The sequence below is a fragment of the Pan paniscus genome, chromosome 8 (genome assembly GCF_029289425.2).
Source record: "Pan paniscus chromosome 8, NHGRI_mPanPan1-v2.0_pri, whole genome shotgun sequence".
NCBI classification, from domain to species: Eukaryota; Metazoa; Chordata; class Mammalia; order Primates; family Hominidae; genus Pan; species Pan paniscus.
In genome coordinates, this window is record NC_073257.2 from 77601371 (window position 1) to 77608258 (window position 6888).

The following is a 6888-nucleotide window of genomic DNA, read 5'->3' on the forward strand; positions in this document are numbered from 1 at the left end:
ACATAAAATGGTGATGAATTTCAGTTACAGACTAGGAAGTTGGTGTGGATTTCTTCAATATATCTAAAATGTTAAGTTGACAGAGATTTCGAGGTTACTAATTTATGAATGCACTTGTTTTGTTGAATTACTTGTAAGATGCACAACATAATCAGGGAGTTGTTGACAAGTAAATTATTTTGTATAATTATAGTGTTAGAAAACCTTGACTCAATTTGGAGCTTTTTCTTTTGATTGAAATCAAGTGGAATATGCTTCCCCATCAATGCATATGAGAGTGGTTGTCTTTGTGACTAGTCATGAGCCTGACTGGCTGCCTTCAATGGTAAGCTTCCCCAATTTTCCTTCATTCTGCAACACCGATTTCTGTCAAACCTTGTCAAATTGGCAACTATCATCCTCACACTGGCAACATCTATTCACACTTACCGTTTTTTTCTTTATTAAACATTCTAGTTAGTTCTCTGAGCTTGAAACCTAAAGTGGTGATAAAAGAAAATGAAAGGCAGTTGTCTCTTAAAAATAGATTCCTTTAAGAGTTCAATATGTAGATACCAGATCAATCAATGGGTTTGTAGTATCCGATTCTAGTTAAGTTGTCCTTGGGAAATATGTTTAATGCATAATCTATAATAGATTATTTTCAAAAATGTAAAATGTAGATGTTAATATTTATCACGTGAGTATTTTTGTGAAGATTTTATTAGGTAATTCTTGCAACGTGCTTACTATAATATTATCATTAACATTACTTCTTAGAATTAATACCTTGTAAGTTTTGTTTTGAGGATTCAATAATGTAATATGTGTCCCCTCAGTACATTGTAGGAACTCAACATATATGAGTTTAACCCCCTTTCTTGAAAAAAACAGAAAAAAAAAAAACTAGAAAATCTGACTTTGTGATTTCAGAGAGAGACAGATGTGGTAGTGGGGAGAAATGGAAGTATTTTTGAATCTTCACATAGTTTCAAACCATTCTTCTTATACAAGAGTAGCTATTTCACCTTTCTGTATCTGCATTTTTAAATGATTTTCCCTTCTAATTTTTATGTATTTTTGTGTCTTGCTTATATGCAAAGTGGCAAAGCTTATATGCAAAGTTGCTTATATGCAGATAATTTTTTTATTCCTATTCAAGAGGAGTTTGTTAAATATTTAAAGATCAGTTAACGATAAATTTATAATTTATTTTTTAAAATTTATTAGACTGATTTGTTATCTCCATTCTAATTTAAATATCTGGAAATTCATGTGCACATACAAGCCACAAATACTAAACCCTTTCCCTGTATAGTTGCATTTACCTGTATATTCTACATGTGCCCTTTCAAATCTTTTTGCCCTGGGGAATATTTTCCGTTATTTTCTGATCAAAGAGACTTTCTTCTGTGTTATCTCTTTGCAAAAAAATCAGAAATTTCTCCTATCAAGACCTGAAGATTTCTTTTATTATAAGACATAGCAAAGGTAGAAGATATGTATTATTCCTGTGTTACAAGATATGACTTTGATTTACTAGATAAAAACACACAGCTCAGCCAGGAGTCAGTCAAAGTTAGTTGTTCTGATTTTGGGCTACTCTTATTATTAAAAGAGCTGAGGGTAACATTTTCCATGAATGCAGGATAGAGAGGGCCTGGGAAAAAACATCCATGGTGGATCCAAAAATCCTGCTGGTAAAAGGCAGATTTCATTGATTTCAAAGGTTGCAGTCTGTACCTATTGTCATCAACGAAGCAGCTTTTTCATTCTGAACTTTCAATCAACTGAGCAGCAAGCAGCAAACTAGAACAAATTTCCCATCTAGATACTGCTCCTTTTTCTGCCTTATCATGCACTCTACTTAGGCAGGTTGCTAATCAGGTAGTTTTGTGACTGTAAGTTCAAAATGATTTGAGAAAATGACAGCTATTCATCGAATCCAAAACAGGATGTAAAAATAGCTTCCCCCAGTTTTTAAATTGCAAAATAAAATTTGCTACTAAGAAGAGTGGCAATTTCTGGCTTTAAGATGTAAAAATAATTGAGACTTCTCTATTTCCTCAAGAGGTAGCCTGTAGTTTTGGAGTGCTAGTTGTAGTTGCAACTCTAATAGAAAGGAAAATAATGTAAACATATAATATAATGCAAAAATGCCTTGGGAAAGTGCTTACCTGCATTTAGTCTAATCATTGTTATGTTATACAATACACTTAAATGTAGAGTACAATACAAGGATGTAACAGATACCCCATTGTGAGTCCTGAGAATTACTGGTAAGTTTACCTTAAAATATATGTTTTTGTTTTGAAAACAAAAAAGTTATTTGAGGAGCACTAAAATAGTCTCTCTACAGCTTTTGTTATTCTGAAACATGAAATTGTTTGTTTAGCTTAAGTAAAGTTGAGTTCTATTGATAGTTTAAAAAACAAACAAGAATCATCACAAACCAGCCAAAACACTATTTCTGGAAAACCGTAGCTGAAATATCTATCTTATTAAATGATTTTTTGGATATGTTCTTTCATATGTGATCTCGTGTATATAAGAAGATTAGTCTATGGTTACCTTTGAAGATAGAAAATGTGTTGCTTTTCTGAGTATTTATTTTGAGTAATGGATTCCCCCATGTACTGGAGTACTGTGTGCTGAATGAATTCTTGATGTTGTAGAAGATGCAATAACTTCACCCTCTTCCAGCATCTGCAGTAGCTCCCTTGGTTTTACTAAGGTCTTGAATGCAAAATGGTCCTGTGGAAAACAGTCTTCTGAGACCTAGATGAAGGGTAGCGTTTGTCCAAGAGTTTAAAGGTTTGAATTTTAGAAAAATAGGGAAAAAAGAGATGATGAATTTTTAACTGCAGATCATGGACCAATGTCATTATACTGAAATTACTTATTGTGACATCTACAAAATGAGTGACCAATTAATCTTATTCTTAATCATTTTAGTACTTAGATCCTTTTGATAAGCTGACCCATTTTATAACTTTGTTTAATATGATTTGAAATTTTAAAAAAATGAATAGAATATCTAAGGCTCAATCAGAAAATGAAATAATAAATACTAGGTACTTAAAATTAAAACTCAATATTCAATATATGTATCTTACCCCAGGACAGATATATATGTGTGTGTGTGTGTGTATATATGTATACATATATATATATATATGTCTATATATATATTTTTTTGAGACGGAGTCTTGCTCTGTTGCCCAGGCTGGAGTACAGTGGCATGATCTGAGCTCACTGCAACCTCTGCCTCCAGGGTTCGAGTTATTCTTGTGCTTCAGCCTCCCAAGTATCTGGGACCACAGGACATTCTGATGCATGCATCATACAATTACAAGTGAAGAGAAAATCAATATCTGACCTATAACTGTCTTGACCATTAAAAACATATAATTCCATGTAACAGATACATCATGTTTTATGAAACCTACTATTTAATTAATGCTTTGATTTGTATTGTGTATATAGTTATATAAAATTTCACAACAGAACCGGACGAAGACATAAAACTACACAATTCCACCTTTGAAATATGTAGAATTGGTTTTAATTAACAAAAAGTGAGATCCAAGATTGTTAGAGTAAGAAATCTCTTTAAATATTAAAGGAAGTAAAAAGAAAAGAAATCCCATACTTGAAAGATAGGGACTTAATATAAAGTGCACTAAAAAATAAGATCAGTAAGATAAGGAATGATGAAAGAGTTGAATATGGTAATGAGTAAAGCAGAGTCTACTGACTGTGGCCTACATCAGACCATAGGCCCATCTGGCCTCATCCATACTAACTTCACATCTGAGAAAACCAACCTTCTCTTCCCATTCATTCTTATTTTAAGATTAAATGATGCATAAAAGATGACACTCTGTAAAACCACATTCCTACAGAGTCACATACGGTTTTACTGGCTATACAATATTATCTGTCAGGTTTCAATTGTACAATAAAATACTCAGATAAATTTTGGATTATAAGGATACTTAGACCAAAATGAAGTAGGGCTTGAGAAACAGCTCCAAAGATAATTATTAATGTTCTTTCCCTAAAGCTGAAGATTTTTGAGTAAATTTTAGAACCTACAGCATTGGAAAGCACATTAAAGGCTCTATTACTTAGAAATCTTCATGTCCTTCCTGAATGAGACCACTCTTCATCTCTACACAGTTTAATCAGCAATAAAGGGTGGGAGATTGAGAGATTTTGACCACTTATCTCTATTGACTGGAAATGCCAGTAACCCTCTAACATCACACTCTGATGCTCCTTTGCATTCCCTCCCTCAACAGAGGTTGGAAGGCATCATCCAGTCTCCTTTATTATCACTTAACCAGTCACTAACACAAGATTGAGTAGTAAAGGTCCCCTCTTACACCATCCTCTCATTTTACAAATAAGTAGCTAAGAACCGAAGTGGTTACTTCACATTCATCTAGCTAGGGCTAAGGCCAGGATTAAAGCCCAGTTCAGTTAATTTCATTTCCATGTCAAGTTGCCTCAAGCAAGTAAGTAATCAGGCAATGCATTATGCACAGAACTCATTAATAGCCATTTTGAGTATTGTCTGAACACCATCAAACTATTATGAGGATTTCTTCTCAACAGCCATTCAGGATTTTATAACATTAAGAAATTTACTCTGTAATTAAAGCCATAAAAAGCATGCATTTATGACTTTAACAGGTCGTTAAAATATACATAAGCACCACTCTTAGAAAATGCTGAGTCTTAGAGAGACTTTTCTGGGAGTCATGTATTTTTCTAAAGCAAATTTAAAATTTTGCACTTTGCCAATCTTTACTGCATACTTCACTGCACAGGCAGAAGGCAATCTTTACACTGTCAGATTCCTAACACAAATAAAAGTTATTTGCTTTATTTTTTTCATGGCATTTCCTTTTAACTGCAATTATCTTTTCTGTTTGTTCCACCTTGCAAGAATGGAAGCTTCATAAGGGCAGAAATAGCATTTGCTTTTTTCAAAGAAGTAACTGTTACAAATGAATGATCCAATAAATTAATGCATAACATAAATGAGGAAAGGGGAACTTAGCCATACAATTTCCTATCAAAATTTTTAAAACTTTTGCGAGATTTTGGATTGTCTTCATAGGCAAAATAGAGGGTTGGGTAGTAACTAGTGTCTGCTTACCCTTCTCTGCAAGGGAAATCTTCAGAAAACTACTCAGAGCTTCTCCTTAGTGTATGAATTTGGGAAATCCGCGTACCTTAACTCTCCCTGAGCTTCAGACCTAAAAAACTTGGCATATTTTCTGAATCCACAACAGGATTATTACATGGATGTCTGTTTCCCTTGCATTCTGTTCTATTATTCCCACTTTCCTCCCCTTGAGGTCACCAACCATAGCCAGTTTTGGACTTGGCCACCATTTTGCATCTGGCCAGTGCTGGCTGCCCAGGAAACACAAAATGATTTCAAAAATATCTGAATAAAAAACTTTCTGTAACCTTCCAGCTTTCTCTCCTTCCAAATTATAAGAAACTATTCTGGGATTAGCCCGTTCTTATTTGGACAAAGCTAGAAATCTCTTTTTTTAATGTACAGATCTGCAAATTAGAATCTGAGAAGATTTTGTTTACAATGGTTTGTAAGTCACCAAACCAGACAGTCCTCCTAAAGAATTAAATGGAAATCTAGATGTTTTGTGAAACTCTAGTGGTTTCTTTGTTTGCTTGTTTGTTTCCACTTTTGGCACCAAATCATCCTATATAACAAATGTGAGAGCTTTGAGATAGTTCATTCCTACATTGTAGGTCAATTCAGGCACCAGTCATTTCACCAGTCTCATTATCATTGTTATTCTTGTTACCATATACTTTATTCTTCAGTGTTCATTATCCTACTGCATATCAGGCTTCAATTCTTTTTCATTTACCTACTCACTTAAAACGTTAGTTTCTGTTATAATACAGCTTATGCACTTTGCTAAACCCTGGGGATTCTGTAATGAAGAAAATTTGGAGCGATGCTCAAGGAGTTCACAGTCCAGTAGAAAATAGATTTAAGGAAACATAATTGTAATATATTGTGAGGTGGTGCCATGATAGGTGAAACAAAGGGTACATAGGAAGACATCTCCATCGCCTATATCCCTTACATCTTTAATTCCTTGACAGAATGTATGTGCCACACCTGTACCTACTGACATTTGCCTCACACAGAGTCTTGGCTTCTCTTTCACTCCCACATTCATTACTGTCTCTCCCTTTCCACTTTTATCATCAGCTAGGGTGGGCAGGCTAACATTTAACATGTTTCTCATTCCTCTGACTTTCCAATCATTTTCTCCACATCGTTGTTGGGACTCATGCCATTTTCTGGTACCTAAGGGTGGCCATTATGTCCTGGTTTTCCTGGGGCAGTCCCAGTTTACATCTAATGTCATGGACCCTATCAAATTTAACATTTACTTAGTGCACATATCTCAGTTTGGATGATAAAATATAAGCTCATTTATCTATATTTCTCTCTGTTCTATCACATTTATGACAGTTCTTCCCTTATAGCTTTGGCACCTAGTTCTCAATATTCTGCTTCAGATCAATCTCAGCCTTGGATGACTTGAGTTCAGGATAGACATTTTTAAAACCACAACCTCAAAGCTGTTTGTCTATTTTAACTTAAATATGTTTACTGACTCTCTACATTCATGGCCCAGACCTATCCCTATGGTTAAACCCTGGAACTCCTAATCTCTTCAAAATCTGTTGCCCTTTTGACATCATAAATGCTAACCACCTACTCTCTAATCACAATTCCTTACTATTTCCATTATCTTACGCTACTGTGTCATCATGCCTCTTTTCTTTACTAATTTATTATAAATTATCAATTTATTTTTCTCTTAACAGTCCCTACTTCTCAGAAAGTAT